This window comes from Motacilla alba, chromosome 4A (genome assembly GCF_015832195.1).
Source record: "Motacilla alba alba isolate MOTALB_02 chromosome 4A, Motacilla_alba_V1.0_pri, whole genome shotgun sequence".
NCBI lineage: Eukaryota > Metazoa > Chordata > Aves > Passeriformes > Motacillidae > Motacilla > Motacilla alba.
Window position 1 is genome coordinate 10,776,705 of NC_052045.1, and position 22,254 is coordinate 10,798,958.

The 22,254-nt window shown below is 39.0% G+C and overlaps 1 protein-coding gene across 2 annotated transcripts in view; it reads right to left on the bottom strand.

Annotated features, from left to right (window-relative positions):
- TENM1 (teneurin transmembrane protein 1) overlaps nt 1-16,388 on the bottom strand; it is a 796,581-nt gene extending 780,193 nt beyond the window's left edge. For both annotated transcript variants that reach the window (XM_038164627.1, XM_038164626.1), the window contains exon 1: nt 16,076-16,388. The gene's annotated coding sequence lies outside the window, so the exon portion shown is untranslated. The remainder of the gene's footprint in view (nt 1-16,075) is intronic.
- Between the last annotated feature and the right edge of the window lie 5,866 nt (nt 16,389-22,254).

Consider the following 22,254-nt stretch of genomic DNA (forward strand, 5'->3'; position numbering starts at 1 on the left):
CAGAGACAGGGATGATGGAGATGTTATCACACCCAAAATGTCATTTGAGTGGTAGATTCTGATAGGCAGGGGTGACAGCCGCCTGGGAAGGACAAGGGACTGGAATTAATGAAATGCAGATGAGATCAACAGTGGTGCCTTTTGACACACTGGTCTTTTGTAGGTGGAGCATATAAAGACCTCTCTCAAATGCAGACTTCTCCCGTGCAAATGTGGAGAGATTAACATCTTTAGAACTGCCAAAAGCAGAGTGGAAGAAAATGAAGAGTCATGAAGTTATCACACAGATTCATTAACCAACTGATTGGCGCTTTCCTATTGCTGCTGTCGTGAAAAAGGACAGGAAGACAGATTCACATTTATCTTAAACACCTCATCGCAGCAATTCTCAGGGAAAGTACATAATCTTGTCTCTGAAAGGTCTCTAATGTATTTTCAAGACAGCACGTGCTAACTATTGAAAAAGCAACTTTTAGTAAGTACAGACTTACTAAGAAAACTTGGCATTTCCCGTGGTGTTTGCGTTATTGCCATTCTGACCATAATTACAAATGCTAGAAGTCCAACCACTGAAGACCTAGATAGTAACGAACAGGACCTAAAAACCACAGCAAATACAAAACGAAGTGCCCTTTGGTTTTCAATTTAAAAAAAAAAAACAACCAAACAGTTAATGGTGGCAAAGTAATGTAAGCCTAGAAGATTAAGGCATACTTTGTACCATTTACTTATTGACAAAATCATAATCATTAACCAAAAACTGATTGTACCAACATTTTACACCAGAAATAAGATTGCAAATCACTAAGATAAACATCAAACAGTAATGAAGAATTCCTGAAGGTAAACTGAGTATTCTAAAAGAATAGAACATTGGTACAAAGACACAGCCTTTACCAGCAAATCATTTACACAGCATTCTGGGTAAGCCTTCATTTATCACAAGCCTTTGCAGAGTATGCTTTAGAAAGGAAGTATTCCTATTTTCTATCTTTTTACCTTCATAAAGCTTGAATTCTCTGTACAGAATAGCCTTAAAATCTTTCCAATAGCACAAACCATGAGGTTTTACAGCTAGCACAAGAATAGGCTCATTAAAATGCGAACAGAGATACTACAGTTACACTGCTATCTACTGGTAGATTTCTTCTCTGTGGGTTGTAGGAATCTACACAGGCACATTAAGAAAAGTGGTTATTGATAAGAACCTGTCATTTTTTTCCTGCACAGACACTGACATTTAAAAAACTACCAAAATCTGAGTACTATCAGCAATTATACTTTTTATATGGCAAGATTATTCAGAGCCTGCAATTAACTGCAGGGTTGCATCTTACTGCATGGAAATACACAAAGAAATGGCTCTTCTCAAATAGCTTAAAATCTAAACAGACAGTTGACACAAGAAGCCGGAAGACAAGATGGGAAGAGTCTACTGTAGACAATTAAATATACACAGAAACATATGTGAAAATACTAAACACATATGGAGAATGCTTACTGGAGTTAAGAAATGAAAAAAAAGGGCTCAAAGAGAAACAAAGAGAAATAAAGCTGAGAATTGCTGCTCTCCTCCCTGCCACTACTAACATGCTATTCTGATTCATTTTCTCTCCAAGGTGAGTCAGTGTGGCAGGAGCAGATGCCACAAATGCTACTGTAGTAAGAGCACTACCTGTGACAGAGGAGAGGAGCAAACAGTAGGGTTCAGGGTGAAAAAGCAGTTTCTGCAGCAGGAATTGCCCTCTTTGCCTCTTCAGGGTAGAGCCAGACCTTGGTTTTCATGAGAGCATGAAAGAACTGCCATAGGCAACAAACCTTGGGGCTACAGCTCACTATTGTCACAACCTGCAAGCACTCAACTGCAGTACAGCAATAAAAAAATCACATGGTGGAATTTTTGGCTTTGTCTGGTGCAGGGCCAGGAGTTGGACTCGATGGTCCTTGTGGATTCCTTCCAACTCAGAATATTTTATGATTCTATAATAAGAGCAGCACTCCAAGTTATGAATAAATGGCCTGATGTACAGTGCTGCTGAACAGAGATAACAGAGTGTTTGAAACTTTCAGTAATAAGCCATGTGCTCTAAGAGGGTCAAGGAAAGTTCTCTTTGAAAAGCCCAAGTAACACCTGGCTGCTGTCAGGATGTTTGTTCTCACCTTTTCTGCATTCATCTCCGTTCTGCATTGTGTTCTCATCAGCAAGTTCATGTACCTTAACAAAAAATGCAAGAAGCTGGCTCTACTGAATGTATTTTTAATGTGTCTGAAAAGATTCAAAGTAATTATAAGGTATATTGGCACTTGGCTGCAGTTGGAGTAATCACTTGCTTTATCTCTTTGCCTGCAGTTCTGTAGCCTGACTGTTCAGCACCAGCAGCTCCTGGAGTCTGGTGTGAACCCAACACAGATGTTTTCCAGTAGTTAATCTGTGACTGTGACCAATGTCTCCCAACAGGAGCCTATTCTAGCTCCAGAAAGACTGAAGGCAATGCAAAGTGAGATTGGCACAGCTTTATATTTTGCAGTGCTCTCAACAATACTTCCAAACCATGTCTTTGGACTTAATTTTTTTTCCCATGTTCACAATAATTGTGGCTTATAAAACTGTCACATTTTAACACAACTATTGTATTCTTCACACCTGCAGCTAAAATAATTACTTCTAAAAGCACAGGTTAAGACCTGTGGCTCTCTGAAGTAAGACAGCTTATCCTAAATCAATTCAAGCAATACTCCTTGAGATAAATTTATGTTAAAGTTTGCCAGCTGTGTGATTCAAGAACTGAAACTCTTTATGAAGCATAGGCAGAGATTTTTGAATGGTGAGAAGAGGTGACGGATATGAAGAGTCATTTCTATTCCTTCAGTCTTCATGTAATCATGCATTTTTCTGATAGCAAATGTGCTAGAAGTAAATATCTCCTAATCAATCCAGCACACTTCTTCATTTTCCTACATCATGCAGTCATTCTCTACATTATTCTATAAAAAAAAGGTTGGATTTTCACACTTCAAGGAAGAATACTTGAATTTGCAGTTTAAAATTAGTATCTTACTCTAATATTTCTCCCAAAACTCAAGACATCTCTTACTTGCTACCTTTTCTTAGGTATTAAAATGATCAACAAAATCAAGCCTATTCTGACAATACCTGTATTCTGAGAGCACACTTAGGGGTGTAGGGGTTTTGGTTCTGTATCAGCCTTTGATTCTGTGGCAGAGATATATTATTTCACCTTCTGAGGACAATGAATTAGTTGCTTTCCACTGAAGCAGGAAGTGTCTAATCATCACAGGAACTGACTAGCCTAGAAAGTATACAGAGTATTTCTCTGACTTCTATTTTGAAAAGAACACATGCAGTCAACAAAAGAACAAATTTTAAAGGGGCAAAATGGAACATTATTTAGGAATAAGACTATTTCTTGTTAAAAGTTATTTCATGATGACCTTCAAACACCGTCTGAAAGAAAACATCTTTGCTTCTCATCATTGCCTGCCTAAGTGCTCTCCATTAACTAAGTACAACCAGTAGTTCAGCAACAAAATTAAAAGGCAAACAAATATTAATAATGAAGGTGAAGAAAGTATGATCCAACGAAAACTCAAGTTAGGGGGAAGAAAAAAAATATTCTGTACATGGGCATGGTGGTTCTATGAATTCCCTCCCAGCAATTCTACTTTGTGACAATAAAGCTGCAATTTGAGCCCACAATTACCATTTGACAGTGTTTGAGGAACTTCAGTTATTATCTGCTCTCAGAGCTGCTCCAGTACCCTCAGGCATTGTAGAATTTCTCAACTGATTCTACTGTAGAATTTCTACTGCTATAGCCTGTAAGTATGCACACAGGGGGATCAGATACAGTAAGTACTCCACGAGCAAAAGAATTGGGTTCTCCCAAGGTGACTGAGGGACATCAATCCCAATATGAAAACTTGGAAAGGAATAGGATTTTATAGCATGACACAAGAGGTCAGTGGAGTCAGGAGTTTGTCCTTCAGGGCTCACTGTCCTGGCAGCACTCCTGGGCACCTTTTCTCACTCCAGTAGCACAACACTCCTGTAAGAAAGGCTATCAGCTGTGGAAGGGTTCTTCTATCCTGGGAGACTATCCTGGAGAGATGGCTACTCCCAACCTAGATTACCCTTGGATATGAAGCCATCATGGAAAAATGTTGTCATATATATAGCAGGAGTTCCATACTATCGTCTCTTTATCACAAAAGTTTCATACCTTTTCGGTGTTTTCTGGTGAGCAGCTCCTCCAAGCACACTCTTTCTCCCTCCCAGGTAGCCAACTGACTCCACTTCCCTTCCCACTTTGGGCCTTCCTTCCCAATCAACCAACCCACTCTTTTATAGCTCTGTTCTCATTAGTTACAGCTGTGGCTTGTTAAAGTCAGGCCTGTTCCTAATCTTCACTAATTGGCCCAGCTGCAACTCCTTAGGGGTGAGATTACTTTCTATACTATCTTTGTTTTCTTATAGTCTATCCCCCCACAGAAAAACTGGAAAAGGCTACAAGAAGATCACACCTCTGGGGTAGCAAAACAGCCAGTGCAGTCCAGGCTTTGGACTGCAGGATCTTCAGACCAGGTTTAAAGATAACCTTAAACATGAGTGGATGATTTTGAGCCTCCTTCAATGCAGCCATAGCACTGGACACTTCCCAGTCGCAGGCTGACAGACACTTTCAGCTATACAAAATTTAGCTCTACTACAAACTTTGCAGTACAAATTGAAATTGATGTGACTTGACTTGCAGCAATTCCTTTCAGCCTAAATAAATAGTTAAAAGGGGTAATTTGCCATGCTTATGTTGGTCTTGCTTTTATTAATATTTCTGCTCCTCTTCCCTGTTTTTCATTGTCAACCTTTCTGTCTTCATGGTTTTTCTCTTCATCCTAGTCTCTGTTGTGTTTGTCACACACATTTTTCACTCTTTCCCATTTCTCCAGAATAGCTCTCCATGGCTATACTGAATGGACTGCAAAGAAAGCAGTTCCTCCTGTTTCATGCCCACTGATTTCCCATACCAGAGAAGAGATTTTATTTTTCAAAGTCCCAGTTCAGCTCAGCAAGGAAGAAGTGGCAAATGCCAAGAACAGCAAAAAATTAGTGTCAGCTCATTATGAGAAAAAAAAAAAAAAAACAAACAACAAAAAACCACAAAACACCCAACACCTGCAAAGCTAGAATTTCTGATCAGCAGGATGGCAGAGATGGTGATTTTTTTGGGAGTTCATTAATACCATTAAGGCAAATTCTCAAGAAAAAACTGTTTGTATGCCAGGACTTTAAGCCTTTCTTTGCTCTATTTGTGACAGGCATGGGGTCCAGTCGGATCTAAGCCATTGGGATTTAGAAAAATGAGATTAAAGTAGATTGGAATGCAATATTTCAGTGGAGCAAATATCCAGGAAGGTATTTGCAGGATGTGTCCTTACAGAGAGAACAGAAAGAAAATATGTCAGAGAGCATAAGCTGCATTATCAATGCCTTTATAACACTGTGGCTCTTCCCAGTCTGACAACACCATTCTGGCAGTTTATGACTCAGGCTGATTTCTTCCATCTCCATTACAATCCAAATAAACAGAAGTTGAACCACACATGAACCCAGCAGTACCTGAATTATAGAACTGATTTCAATATTGGCTTTTCCTTATAAATGCTTAGAAGCACTGGAAATGATTGCTCTTGAGCTCCCTTGCTCTTTGGCTCCCTTCAGTCACTAGCAGGCAGGCTGGATTTTCCCCTTTAAGACAAAAGGATCTTAGCTCAAAGGCTGGTAGTTTGTGGGGGGTTTTGATCACCATTAAAATTGGGTCCAAAATATCACTCCTCTGAGGGCTGGACACACTTATTTCCAACCTAAATATAGTTATGTAATTTTTCTTAATTTATTGCTTAACTTCTGGTAAATTTATCTGGTTGGACTAAGCACAACAAAGTTTCTCAGCTCTTCTTATAAGACTTCACATTCTCCTGAACATCCTAGTTGCATTTCAGCTGGTGCATTTCTTTGCACCAGTTCCAGCTTGAATTCACCTTAATTAAAATCAGGAAAAGAAAATTATTACAAATTTCCCACATTGTTATTTCTGCAGGACATAGTTCAGAGGTGTTTGTTATTTCATTTGCTAACGCAAATATCTCATCCAGCAGAGTGTAAGATTGTATTTGCCCTATTCATTGATGTTTTGCACTGATGACTTGCAGTCATTCTATGACTTTCTCCTCTTCTGTCATTTCCAATTAACAAGCTCCTAGCTTATAACAGAATTGTATTGTTTTTGTGCATGATCTTGCACTTTGTCCTATTGAATTTCATTCAGATAGTATTACTGTAGTCCTCAAGGTCATTTTACTCTTCCAGTGTGGAATTCTGAACTCCCCCTGTGACAGGGCCCACAAACATTATAGGCTTCAGAAAAATTGTTTTCGCTAATTCTTTTTTTCAAGGGAATTACTAAATTTTTAAAACAAGTTATACCCAGGAGCATTTCTTGAGGGACTGACTTGTAGCCCCACTACCTGACATAACCTCAGTGTGTCCCTGGCAGATTACAGTGGGGATATTGTCACTGCAATGACTTTGAAGTACTTGAAGCAAAATTCCAGAATATTTTGGTCTTTCTCTCTGAAAAACAGCCAAAGTATTCAGAGACATCCAGGCACTCTAATTATCCATGGTATGAGTTGTTTTATTCATATTTCACATTTCTGTATCACCGTACAGCACATGATCTAAACCAAACTCATTGTATTTAAAACTTCACAGCACTGCAGTTGTGGCATCTCTACACTAAACAGTACCTGTACCTGGAGATGTCCCAGGTGACTGCACATATTTACTGGATGCAGAGCAACTACTTCATTTATCCTGAAAAAGTTACCACAAGGAAAACCATATGCCTCTAAAGGCAAGTCTAACCTTTATCAATTGGTGGCACTGGAAACTTCCTCAAGTTCAGAGAAAACCACGTGTATGCTAGGTCCAGGACACTGGAAAATTGAAATATAAACTTGAGTGATGAACAAACCAATGCTAGCCCCAAGAAAATGAAGTTCTTGGCCTATCTCTCATGATCAATCTACCTGTGCTACAAAGAAATCTCTTTTTTTTGAGTTTTTTTACTCCTGCTTTTGGGTTTTCTGTCTCAAAGGTTTGAATGATGGCCTATCTCGAAAATAACTGTTTTCATAGTATTTTACCAGACAGTTTAGAAGTACTTAGAAAACAATGCAGTTGCTACACATCAGGACTTCAGAAACATTAGCCACACCACCAGCAATAGTCAAAGAATGAAGAGTGGAGAAGGATCCTTTTACTCCTTAACTGAAGCACAGAAACTGCATGTCAGTTTTGCCCTTGGGTTTATTTATGCAGCCAAACAATTCTTGAAATTTAGAAGTCTATTTCTATCCTGCAGGAAAATATTAGTGAAACAGTCATTCTGCTGTTAAAGGAAATACTGCATTTGCAAACAGATATTCTAATGTGCTGCATAGCAAAAATCCAGCATCTTGAGAGAATCCTTTCTTCCTGTCCCTTCTGCCTCTCAGCACCCTTCTTCCTCTAGAAACACTCAGAGGACACACAACATTTTGCTATGGGCTTGGGTGTCACCTTCAGTCTGCCTTCTGACCACGTGTAATTACGTGAGGCCAGAGGACACATTTACACTGTTCTTCCCCTGTAACCTGCAGTGATCACACTTGCCAAGATACAGGAGGTAGCCCAGGCAGACCTTTGCACCAATTCTTACACCTCTTCTCTTAAATGTTACAGAACATTTAACAATGTCAGTCTCTCAACACATGGTATTCACTGGACTCTATCCTCATATACTGTGCCACTGCTCAAAATGTAAATGCAGCTCCAAAACATTCCAAAATAATTAGGCAAACTTCATGAACTTCAAGAGTGTAATTAATTGATAGTGAAGTGGGAAAACTGGAGGTTTTCCAAGAGCCTCCTGGAGCACTCACCTGAGTCTAATAAGCAAAACCCTTCCAGTTTCACATCAAACTCTAAACTCATTCATTCCAAAGACTGTAATGAAAACACAGTTTCTGAAAATCAAAATAGTCTTAAAATTAAGCACAGAGTTTTTTATAATTTTTAATTTTTTCCTCTGGCTTTGTTACATTTTTCATTACATAATTGGAAGAATTGCCTTCAAACAATTTTATGAGACCTACAAAAGCTCATTTTACCTCTCTGCAGAATACTATATATTTAGATTTTTAATAATTAAGCATTACAGCTTCCTGTCATATTGTCTCACAGAATTTCAGAGAGGAAAGTCACACAGAGAAAAAGATTATTCAAATTTACTACAGAAAGAGAAACAAACTCTCGGAGTGTAATTCTCTTCAAAATTGCCAACAGTCATGGCAGTAAAAAATGTTTCGTCTTGGGCTACTCAAGCTAATTCCTGTCAGCTCATTCCCTTAGTTTTAAACATGAGCAAATAAAGAAAAAAATGGAAGGAGAAAACGAAACACAGGCATAAGTGACAGGGACAGTTCTTTACCTCCTCAAACATAAACAAGTGTCCTGAGGAAGACAGGTTTTGTCACTAGCCCCATGACTAGCCAAGTTCCAGAATTCTATGTGGACTAACATTTGGAAGCCAATTGTGTGGAGCAGAATCATGGATAAGAATCTAAAGACAGGAGAGAACACGGGCTTATTTGCAAAACAACATGGGAAGGTCTCCTATGGCATTATCCTTGGTGCAGATATCCATTTTGCATTAATCAGGAAATTTCAGCATCGTACCAAATGGATATTAAGAAAGACCATGTTATGCAAGGACACAGCATGTAAAGAAGACATTCTTCCATTGCTGTGATTTATTCTTTACCTCCCACCTTACACTGGTTTCTGTACCTGGAAAAAATGGCAGACCCTTCTTTAAGTCTACAAATTCAGAACAGGAAGTGTATTTCATGGGTCATTTGAAGGGAAGAGTACAAATAAGTACTTTTTAAATAATGCCCTAAAAAGCTCAGTGTGTTTTTATGAATCGGGACAAATGCTCCAGCTGCCAGGAAGCCCTGGGTGTTTGCATGCAGCCCATGCCAGGAAAGGAATGCAGCTCTGGAATGGGAGCCGGGTGTGAACGTGGACCTCAGAGTTGGAGATCTCTCACGTTTAGGCTGCCTTGTAAGGAACTTCTTAGGAAACTCAGCTAAAAATGGGGGCAATTTTCCTGGTAAACAGAGAAAGACTCAAGTGCAGCTGTTCTTCTGTCTTGCTGTAGAGGCTCCCAGTGGTGAATGCTGGGCTGGAACCCCAACACAGCTGATAATTCAGCATCAAGCAGCTGACCTTTGGTCTCTGTTGCAGTAAAATCACAGTGAACTGTTTGGGCGTCATGTCAGTGCAACATGTAATTCATCTATCATTCTGCCTGAATTACGCTCCCTTACAAAAAATGTTGATCTCAGATGATAAATTGATATTAATACACCAAAGAACAATTAATTTCAAATATTTGAGTACTTAAAGGCCACAATTCATTTGAAAGGGGGTTCTAATTTCCTTACCTCTAATATGCTGTATAGTGTCTATTCTCTCTGATTTCTAGGTCTACAGATAAAGTATTAATAAGGCAAAATTAGTTTTATTTTTGCAAAACATACAAACCATTTTTTGTGTTTTATTATCCTACACAACTATTCTTTCTTCCTGGCAATAGAAAACACAGAAGCCTGTCATTCATTTCTGCTGACTTAAAGATCCATTATATTGTGTGCTGATTTGCTGTTAAATCTGGCAGGTGTTTTGTTGGCAAATGTAAATAAAGGTACAGCCAGTCTGGAACACTGGGGTGTGCCTCATGTTCAACAAAGCACTCATGTCAACAGCTTGATGGATATATTTTATACCAGGAAAACCTATTTCAATTAAATACCTGTCATTTTAAGAAAGGACATCACAAAATAAACAAGTTGTCTGTAAGAACAACTGTTTTACCTTTACTCCTTCTCTTGAATGATGTCTGTCTTCTCCAAGAGATTTGTACCAGTCTGATTGACACTGAAGTGAAAAGAAAAAAGCACAGGAGGAAACTACACCCAACACCATGGCCACTTCACAAAAGTAATTTCTTTCTCAGAATTTGTGTTGCTTTCTTCAGCTTCTTTACAGGTACCTTCAAATAGCTGCACATTGTGCTAGGTAGGGTGCTGAACATAGTGATCCTCCTTCTCTCCACCTCCCATACTTTCCACAATAAGTTGCTTTATCCAAAGAGGTACTTCAGAGATGCATTTATTGTACCTAACTAATGCACCATGATATAATAAAAATTTCACTCCCATCTTCCTGCCTCCCTTGCAGCTCTACAATAAGTAACCTTAATCCTGACAAATTTTACCAGCCATCAACCCTGGCACTGCCTGGCTGCTTAAAATAAATGTAACAACAGGAGCTTTTGAACTGTAAAAAGAGTGATTAATTTTCCATAGAATGGCTTGGGTTGGAAGGGAAGATCATCTGGTTCCAACCTCCCTTGCCATGAGCAGGGACACCTTCCCCTAAACCAGGAGCCCCATCCAACCTGGCCTTTAACACTTCCATGGATGGGGCATTCACAACTACTCTGGGCAGCCTGTTCTGTGCCTCATCACTCTCAGAGGGAAGAATTTCTTCCTGACGTCTCATCTAAATCTGCCCTATCAATTTAAAGCCATTGCCCCTTCTCCATGCCTGTATAAAAAGTCCCTCTCCAGCTCTCTTGTATCCCCTTTAGCACCGAAAGGCTGCAATCAGATATCCCCGGACCCTCCTTTTCTTCAGGCTGAACAAGTCCAACTTTCCCACCCTGTGTTCAGAGGAGAGCTGCTCCAGCCCCCTGAGCATCTCTGTAGCCCCTGTGGACCTAGTCCCACAGGTCCATGTGCTCCTCAGGCTGTGCCCTGGGGTGGATGCAGTGCTCTAGGCTGGGTCTCAGCAGAGCAGAGTGGAGGGGAGCAATCCCCTCCTCGACATTCTTTGGATGCAGCCCAGGGCACGTTTGGCTTTCTGGGCTGTGAGCACTCATTGCTGGGTCACACTGAGCTGCTCACTCCCTACAGCCCCAAGTCCTTCTGCTCAGGGCTGCTCTCAGTCCATCTTCCACCCAGGCTGTGCTTGTGCTCGTCTCAACCCATGTGCAGGAGCCCACCCGTGGCCTGGCTGCTGAGGTTTGCACAGAGCCCCCTCCCCAGCCTGCCCTGGTCCCTCTGGGTCCACCCCTTCCCCCCAGCACCGACCACACCACACTGCTCAGTGTCACTGCCAAACCTGCTGAGGCTGCTTTGTACAAATCCTTGTGTCATATTTCCTTTTGCATTGTAAAAATAGCGTAATTTTCTGTCCTAGGTAAGATTCAGACTAAAGAATCATTTAAGTCAATGTCTGGGTTGGTTTTTTCAGTCTAAGTTACTTAGATTACATTTTTAACTTTTAAGAGATTTTTTTTTCCGCTGCCAGTATTGTATGTGGGGCTCATTAAATACTGACCTAAATCCATCTCCCTACATTTCATTGTAGCATGGCAGATTTTGTGATGGTTCTAATCAGGCTTAGTAGAGCTGCCCACCTCAATTCCATTGAGAAAAAGTCAACACATGCACACTTGCACCCTAAGCTATTGGTGATTCCTGGATCAAGCAAGCAAAGCCCACAGAGATAAAACAGCTATCCTACTTTATAAAAGATATCATTTTATATCTAGCCTGCTTCTTTCCTTTTATTTTTCTGACCCCATAAAAGTTAAACAATGAAATAGAATAAAACATTAAATAAAGCCAGAACTTGAAACAAACTTTTTTAAAAAGCAGTTTTTCAGCTTCCAGTTTATTTTCTGTGTCACTCACCATTCAGTTTTGCTTTCCATTTTAAACTCTAAATGAGGCTGACGATATCAAGAAGGCAAAAACATGACAAGCCATTTTTTCCAATTCTGCTTATTCTACAAATGACCTTTGTCACAACTTCCTTGTGCTAAACACTGCTGCTAGGACTGACTGAATCAGATCAGGGCTGTTATAATTTCATGTAGGAAAAAAAAAGTTTTATTAAATCAGATATACATTTTGTTTTAAATTATTATTTAAACCTAAGTATTACATTAAGTGTATTTTAAAAAGTAGCAATAAAGTCTCAGGCAAAAAATAACAAATTTTTCACATTCTGCCTGAAGTGTAGCCTTATAGATATGATAAATACAGCTCCAACATCACAGCCTTTCCATATAGCGTCAACAGGCACTAACAGAGAATAAATTATTCAGTGAGTCCTTAGCTGTTAAAAAAGTCTAGGGCAGATAAAAAAGTTATATAACACAAAACCCACAGTCAGAGAAAATACATGTGTCAGGATTTGTTGTTACTGTAGTTAACAGTCAGTTTGTTAGAACATTAATGGTCCAACAACCCACAAACCAACAGTTAATTGCTAGTAATGATTGGCTTCTTGGGGATTATTGCTTAAATAAATCTTAAAAGTTGTGTGCTGTTAAGTAACTTACAATTTTCTTAAAGTTGGCAGTGAAGTCCAATGGTTAGTTAGTGTAGTCAGCCTTACCATTAATCCTGATCCCCTGAGTCCCACCATTAATTCTAATCCCTTGCATATGTTGAAAGCAAAGTACAAAAGTCCCTGATTGTCTTCAACTATTCATTTGGAAAAATGTTCCCGAATATCTTGACAGTGGAAAAAGAAAAATTTAGCCTCGTGGTCTTGTTCATGCTCACAGTTGAAGGAAGACAAGCCTGAGTGCTGACATGTCTGCTCAGTATAATTGCCACCTGTGAGGTTGTTTGGAAACCCTCATATATAAATTTGCAGTCATCACACATTGCTGGGACTGTGTGTTTAGTGTTTTGCTTCCAAAAATACCAGGAAGTTATTAAAATTAACTAAACCTTGATCAAAAGATAATGGCCACTCTGGGGATCCACAGTAATACAGAATTATATCAACACACTGAATGTCACACATTGCATTTGATAGTCCCTTTACTGACAACAGACTCTCAGGTCAGGCCAATTATTTGATGCAATAAAATGTCAAAAAGCACCAAGAAACATCAATTAGCTGTAGAGAGGGACTTTTCCTTTCATACATCAAGAGATAAGACCCTTGCAACAAATCTGAAACTTTGTCATGTGATTTCCAAAGGCGCTAGGAGTCCAAGTTTTCTATCTTAAAAGAGCAGTTCTGGGAACTGACAGATTTGGTCAAAGCCACCAATGTAAAGGAATACCCACACATTGCAATATGAAAATGCAATAAGACAATGCAATGTCAGCTAAGTTTGATACCTCTGGATAGTCAGATTTGCCTGGTTTTACATTTTAAAAATGCTACACAGAACCAATTGCACCAGTCCTGCTGAGAAATCATAATATTTCTGGGACAGTAAATCCAGTCCCCTTTTAGATACACAGACATTATAGATTTGCTGTCAGTGACTCCTGAGCTTCTGAAGGGTCTTGTTAAAGCCCACAGGTTTCCCCCATAGGCAGGGCCATCCCATACCCCCACTAAGCTCTCTGCAGTAAGGGGAATCTCTTCCAGGGTAGGGATGAAGCATAAAGATTTCTGCTATCTGTTTTATAGTTTAAAATATGATTTATAGTCATGAAGAAAATAGCATCATTTCATCAGGTTTTTAGTTGGGTAAACGACAGGTAATAAACCCCAAAAAATGATTAAAGCCAAGTTCATAAGCTACAAGGTGAACTAGAGTATAAAAAAAAAGCAAAGCTACATAAAGCAGTACTAGTGTGAGTGAGGATAATCCAGAAAAACTCCTATCTGCAATATGTTCCCAAATAGGCAGCTGCCAGCACCTGTATTTGAGCAAACTGAGGCATAGAAAGGTAGTGACCTGCAAGCAAAGAAACTACAGATTCCAATGCACAGTCCCTGTGATCCCTTTCTCTCAGAGAAACCTACAAGGTGTGACAATGCATTAATAAATAATAAGCCATTTCAATCCAAATTTTAAGGCCTTAGTCAATTAATAATATTTTTAAAGATTTTTTTGAGAATTCTACATATACCTAGGATGAGCATTTGGACTGGAGCTTTAAAAAATCCCCCAAACAAATAAAAACAAACAAAAAACCCCATAAATCCCAAACCCACCAACTGTGATTCACCTTAAATGTTCCTGAAAACCTGAATTTCATGAGTCTTTACTGAAATACATTGATGTGTTCAACTTATTACCTCCTTTTTCTCTTCAAGGTAATGATTCACTTCATTTTTACATCAACCTGTTAAAACAACCTGAAGGGCGTGAGTATAATTTTCATCATCTCAAATTTCATATATCAAGAGAAATTAAAGGAGTCAAGACATCACTTTCCCATTCTAGTTTCCTTCCCATCTAGGTTGCTAATTGAACTGGTACTTTCCAAGTGTGAATTTTCTGAAGCATTGAATTTTTCAGAACGATGAAACAAAGGGTGAAACTGTTCTCACCTACTGCCAGATCCTCTAACCAGTGCTGGTCACTGACTAGATCTCACCTCTATTTCACAGCTGTAATTTTCAAAGCTATTTCTTTTGTACCTCCTTAGCCTTTATAGCTATCAGATACAATTCTCATTTTCTAAGAATTGTTTTTTTCATTATGCTCATCAGAAAAAAAAAAAAAAAAGGCTACGGATTTAGACATCCTCAATAGTTTTCCCTACAGATAAGAGCCACAAGATGCCTTTAAACAAAATATATGGAGCTATTTCTGCATAGGGCAATTACATACAAGAAAAGGTTGCGTGGGTATTGAGAGAGCTGTGCTATTATCAGTATTTATTCTTTATTACAGCAGTAGTACCAAAGCTCTGACTATTTTCAACACTATTTATAGGTATTTTTGCAAGCAACAGAATCCTTAGTTGCTGATGCCACTGCTTACATGTTAAAAATACATATAGATATTTACCCTTAAGAAATCCCTGTCTAGGGAATTCTGGTCTGATGTGTAGAAGAAAATATTAAAGATTGCAAAAGTTTGCCTCAGACTCCCTCAGCTACTGAGAAGACAACAACTGAAACTGATCCCACAATGAAACTCTGAGTCTCACAGACACCATGGTGACCCTCACAGGACTGACTCTTAACCTCAGAACTCATGGAAATTCTGCTCCTGTGTTTAATCAATTTATTAAGTCCCATCCCTGTCACAATACACACAGTAGAGGTGGAAGAGATGTCACCCAACCATTCATCCCCATGAGCAAACACAAATAAAAGTACAGGGAGGGAAACGCTGCACAACGGGGTCACAAAGCGCAATGCCAGCTTTCACCTCCTCCTCACTCTGCCCTCTGTCCTGTAGTTCTAAGGCAGATGGAATGAGCATTTGTGACCTCGGGCTCCATCCCACCCCAGCCCTCAGACACCTCAGGAGGCGCCTGCATTCCCACAGGCTTGCAGCAGGCAACCCTGTAAAGTGAATATCGTAACCACTCACTACAATATTACATCAATTATTTGTTAGCAGCAATGCTAACCTGCCACAAGACAGCTGCCTCGGGAAAGTTTAGAAAACTCTTAATAAAATATGCATAAGTAACTATGAAAATATAGTAGATAACTGTCAAAATAACTTTGAATACAGCAAAACATATCTGCTGACTTTCCAGCACAAAAAGAATTTATGGTAATAAGTTTTGGAAAGTAATACAGCCATGTTGCTAAAAATGCAGAGCAGCTGCTTCAGTTATTATAAAATGGCTAATTTTTACTCATTTGTGACATGGTTTTGTAGATGGGCAACAGCTGCAGTTTCACCCAGCTGCATCCTGATGCTAAATGCACACTTTAAGCCATCAGATGAAAGTATAGATTGCTTTACTTTACAGCACTAAGTACCAGTGTCTTTCTAAGAAATACCCTGAAGGTCATTGGCAATTAAAGCTCCCCAAGGTCTCTTTCACTCGGGGAACGGTGACTGGCAGACGCAAGGTCTCCACAAGTCAGACACTGTATAGCAACATAGCAAGTAGTAACTGAGCTGCATGGATTTAAAAGGATGTTGAAAGGGCTTCCTACCTGGTACAAGTTGCTACTCCCCCTCACAGCCTGGAACCCTAGATGCTGGCTCTTCTCCTTAATTGCTGAGGTAACACGAATTTCTCTAGTAAGAAGTGGGGAAAAAAAAAAAAGAAAAAAAAAAAAAAGGAAAGAAAGAAAGGTTCTATTGGCTGCTGCCTCCTTCTTAGAAAGGTTACTTCAAATGCCTCTCTCGCTCCCTATTTATTTTCTCTCCCTCCCAGAAGAGCAGTTTAGAGGGAGAGTAACGGAGTGTTTATCCTGGCTCTGAGGATGCACGCTTGTGCGATAACTGCCTGCTCCCTGCAGTATAGCCGGCATGATGTGATGTGCATACTAAAGCAGTTTGCATTAGGCAAGGCTTAGCAGAGCCAGCTTCCCAGTCTCCACCTTCTATATCACACAGCCAGCTTGCTGCCCTGAAAAGAGTGGGGCTGTGATGACAGGACTGTAGGGCTCTGCTGAGAGTATAAATGCATTTTCTTTGAAGACAGTCTTTAAGAAAAAGGTTGTATTTATGTATCACCTCACCTATGAGAGCACAGCAGCAGCTATAAGTGAAAATGCAATACAGTCATACTAATGTGCAAAAATTCCCGGTTGTTTGCTGTCATATGACAGATGATGCTAAAAGCAAAAACTAATGAGACATCTCCAGTTAGGAAACATTTATCTGCTGCCATCTATCAAGCAAGCAAAGGCGTAAATAAATAAATAACGCCCCGAAGAACAGAGAGGCTTAAATGTCTACAGGCTCAAAGATAAATGCGTGATATTTATACACTTTAGTCATGACTGAACAACAGATACATTATGAACAAGAATTAGCTCTAAAGTACTACATTTATCATAAATCTGAATAAATATTAGAGAAGGGCTCAAGCTGTAAAGCCCTGATTTGGATTTTGAACACTCCACAGCTCAGGAGTGCCTCAATCTGGGGATTTGGCTCTAGCCTCTCTGTCCATATTAGCTGCTCATGCACACACTTACAGAAGTACACAAAATAAATAAGACTATACACGATTATATGAAAAATCCCTTTGCTTGCCCAGGTATATGAGTACAGCAGTAAGGGCTATTCTGTTGACTGCTTATACTTTTTCATTCTTTTTTTTTAATCAGGGATTTAGTTCTTAGTTACAAAACATGTTTCCAAAGTCCACATACAGTTGGTGTACTGTGCAACTTTATAAACTATCTGGCATCCTTTCTGGATGATCCCCTTAGGAGCATCAGGAGTCACCAGGGACGTGTTTCTTCCTTTGGGCTACACCAGGCCTGACCAACCTAGAGGTAGGGAACTTCACCTGAATTCTCAGAATATTCAGAGTAATTTTATAGCCATATATTCTTTGCTCTATATTCAACTGTTCTACAATTAATTTTTCTCCCTCCATGCTGTTTACCTCTCTGGCATGTTTGTCAAAGGATCTGAGCTTTGGATGGGTGATTTAAGGGAGCTACCTTAGTCTTTTCCTGATGTGACACTTCTGACGTGCCTGGCAGCAGTAACAGGTAGGGGGGTTTGGTTGGTTGGTTTTGTTTTCATATTGAGCATGAGTGACTAAGACTGTGTTGATGTTCCAGCAGACAGCTGAAAAACATTTTGTGTAATTACAATGTTAGTCTATTTTCCTCTCTATTAGAAAAATATTGCAGTGCTTTGAAAGATTGTGTTTGCCTTTTTATGGCTCCATCACTCAGGGAACCATAATCATCTTATATCAATCAACTTGTACACCTAAAGCCTTCCCACTGGATGAGTTCTCACCTTGCAGAAGTTAATGTTTGTGTTTCCCACACCCATGGATCTGATTTCCATACTAGATATTTCCTTTATTCACAAAGTTCTCGTGGGTCTCTATTTTGTATATGATTCTCTAGTACTCCTTTATACTGACAATGCCTCTTATCTTTCCATGCAGCAGACTTTATCACGCAGCATTTATACAGGGATTTGAAATATATGTTTTATTGTTCTCAAGACTGATTCTTGATTAATTGTACTAGTAAATTTCTTCCAGTCTATTACTTCCATATGTAAAGCTTCAAGCCTGCAAAAAGTGCTGGGATATGGATGCCAAAAACCCTTATACAAACTATCAGCATTCAGTACCCCAGTGCCATATAGTGTGATAAATCTAGAGCTGGGCATCCATATAAATGAACCCCCCTTTCATTTCCATGTCTTGACTGAAAGTTCTTAACAAAGTTCTGGAAACATTGTGTTAAACAAAAACAAACAAACAAACAAACAAACAAACAAAAAAAAAAAACCCAAAAAAAACCCAAAAAAAACCCCAAAAAAAAAAAGAACAACAACAGCCTCACACTTGAATTTGTGTCACTACTTGAGGACAACTACAGGCCTGGTAACTACAGGCCTGGTTTTTATTTCTGTATTAAAAATCTGGGAATTTAGTTAAAGTCTTCATCAGAACATTGGCAGTGATGCTGATGTGTGCAGACACAGGTGCACAATAATACATCTGTATTATTCACAGCAGCAAGTAGTGAAGCTTTGCAACCCTACAAGATGACAAAAGACTCTTGGGTTGTTTCTTCTCTTTTGCTGTGCGTAGCTTTGATATCCTTTAAAAGATTGTGGGTTTCGCTCACTCATAGTTATGAAGCTTCAAATCTCTATTCCAAGTATAGTCTAAATTGACTCAAACATTGTCACCATGGACATAAATAATATAAATCAGGAACTGTTGAAATTAATTGCAAGTCTTGACCATTTTTCATGCATTTTTGTTTAAGACCCAGCATATCCCTTTGAAGATATCCATTAAGACACCTATATCAAACAACATACATATATGCACAGACATCTGTGTATGGATTGTAAATTACCCTGTGATTTTCAACAGAGCACTCCACTACCCACAGTCAGCTGAAGAAGACTGGAAAAGAAGGTGTTTTATATATATAGATAGACACACAATCACTGCCAGGGGTTCCTCAAAAGGCTAGCAACAGGAAAAAATTGAACTGCCTGTAGCCAATTTTAATACAACCTGTTATTCTTCCGATCCTATGACAGACATGAGTTCTGAGTGAAATAGAAGGAACATTTGGCTGGCTAAAAAATCTTTACAGACAACTCTGCCAACAGACATTACACATTAACATTGACAATGTCTGATGTTCATTGTGCAAACATTCTCCTTGTGTTTCAAGTCGGAGCCAAAAGATATTTTATGGCTTACATAAAGTTTAGTGGCAACAGCAGAGGCATATTTTTATGGACAGTAGAGTAAAAGTCCTCCTGTTCCTGAAAAGGCTATTGGGAAACAGCTGGCAGTCACTGCCTGGTGAGAAGTGCAGATATTGGAATGGAGTATAAAATATACCTGTCACTCGTGCTTGCAAGGGTGGACACAAGCACTAGCCACCAAACGTTTTCTAGGCATTAATCACATCTTCCAAGAAAACTTTAGAATCTGAGTAACAAAAGAATCAATTCCCACTGAAATAGAATAGAGGTGGGCTTGGCTGGTTATTTTTTGGGGGTGGTTAGGAAGGAAATGGGAAGGAGCCATTCTAAAAATCCTGATTCCTTTGAAACACAAAGGTCAGCTGCTCACCCAGACTATCTGAAGATCAAAGCTACACAGCTGTATAGGTCAAGAGAAACACAAAGGTTTTTCAAAAGGCACTTTCTGCCTTTTTAGACAAAAGGAAGAAAAAGCACATATTCAAAGTGAAAATAAAGCCTTCAAAAAAAATCCGAATTCATAAAAGTTTGAAACAAAAGGTTAGCTTTAAAACAAAAGGAGTACATATACTTCATAGCAATGATAGTGTTACTGTCTTGGATAGCTAGGCTTTAATCATTGCTTACCAAAATGTGGTATATTAGGGGTATTTCAAATATTTCAGTGCTTCTTTCCTGCCTTCTTACAGTTGGCAGGTATGAAAGACAAAAAAAAAAGGACTCTGTTCCTCTTGGTGTTTAACTATTGGAAGTCTTATTTCAGAATGGTAACAGCATCATTCCATGCTGACAAACTTTATTGCCAATAATTCCAATGCAGGATAACCAGAAAAGTTTGACATGTCATTATAGACTGAGAATTAGAAGTGAAGAGGGGCACAAAGCTGCTCTCTCCTCACTTGCTCAGGAGCATGAGATGTTTTTAACAAGGACACAGCATCTTGGCTCACTAAGAAAATTTTGGGAATATTTCTATTTCAAGCCAATAACTTCTCTTGACATACAGATAGATCTCTCTCTCCATCTCAAAAGAAAAAAAAATGGAAATCCTTCATAGATACCCTAGAGAAATCTGCTTTGCAATTGACATATGACCAGCCTAAAGATGAAACTGATTCATATTCAAGAAGAAAAAAAAAAAAAAAAGGAAAAAAAGGAAAAAAATCCTGCTTTTTGGCTCACACATAGAGTTTGCTTTAGCAATAGCCAAATTATTATGCATCTTCATTAAACAGTGTCTATATTTGAAAGGAATGTTCCTGTTCATTACCTGACAGAGCTTAAGTGTAAAAAGGCTGAAGGCCAAAAGAAGTGCTCCATATGATTAGCTCTGATTTTCTGTTCTACATGAAGTACATCATTAAAATGAAATTACTATTCAGTGTAACCAATATAATTCAGTCCAACTGTTAGAATTAGTGTTTTCTCAAACTCCATTCTGGGAGAATGATCCAGTCTCCTCCTCAAATACATATTTACTCAGGGACAAAGAGCAGGGTACCAAATTCCCATCACCTTTGGACACAAGCCAGTAGGAGATGGATAGAAAATTTTGCTCAGAGCACTAGCTTCTTTGATAAAAAAGTTATTTAAATACTTTTGCCTGAAATTTTAATATTCAAATTACAAGTTGTAATCCTGTGGGTGGGAATAATAAAAGAAGTTCTGCAAAATATTTAGGAGAATAATAAGAAAGATCTAAAATATCAGAACATGATAGCACTTTTTTTTCTTTCCAGGAAAGCTAATCTATATTTAATAACAGAGCACCAGGAGAGGGGCACTCATAACAGGATGAGAAATATTACAGTGTTTCTCTTGTTAAGCATGAAATATAGCCATTAAATCGTTAAAACCTCTGTAGTGCTTAAATACGACAGAAGAAAATTGGTCCCAATGAGATGATATGATCCTATTACAGTCTTTTAGAATCATGAATGTGGACAGCAAGATTGGGAACTACACTACTTTTCAGTGAAATTTCAGGGCATAACCACCAGTGTAGTGAATCAATTTTGACTTCCCAGAGAGATTTACACAGAGATGCAGAATACAGCACATTAATCCCTTTATGTGTCCCCAGAGGGGAAACATTCTGCTTAATTAACAACTCTTTAAAAAAAAAAATTATTTTCCAACACATATTTTTTCTCCAAAACCAAAGTTAACAATTTGGATAATAGCAATATTTTTACTAAGATAAAAATAACAAGATCTCCACACATGTACAATAACATACAACGTGCAGGTTTTGCAGAGGCCTTGCAGTTTGTCATGCTGTGTCTGCCTCTGCAGAGCTCTGGGCCTGATGGCACAGATGTGGCCAGAACCCCTGAAATGTTGCTTTAGGGACTGGCTCTTTGAGCCTCAAACAGCTGGGCAAAACCTGAAGCAGATCTGAAGCTGTTCAGTGCTGCTCTGGGATGGATGAGACACCACCACTCCCTCAATTCCCAAGGCAGGTGTGGTGGAGAAGAATAGTGTTTTCAAATATTTCAGAAGCACAAGAGTTTTCTGGGTTGTTTCTTTTAATTATTTATTTTAATACCAGTTTGCATCCTGCCAATTCAAGTATCTCCCCCATGTAAAAAAAAAGCCACCAAAAATCCACAAAACCTGTGAGTCCTGCAAGTGTTTAACTGCCCTCCCTCTAAATCAGGGAGGTGTTAGAATGTCTGTAACCCAGGAGGCACACGGACAGCCTGCCAGCTTCCCTCTGTGCATCTGTTCAGCCCAAGCACAGCCAAAAGATATTAGCAGACTTCTTTGAAGACAGGAACAGCACGAGCCAAGTACCAGAAGCATTTCAAAATGGTCACAAAGCAAACTTCTGTCAGGTGATTAATAGGCAGTGTTTCTAAACTTTCAGTTTTAATTACCTGCAGACTGTTTACACATACCAGAAATGCTACTCAGTCTTATCATCATTTCTGCATTTTTATCCAAACTATACCTT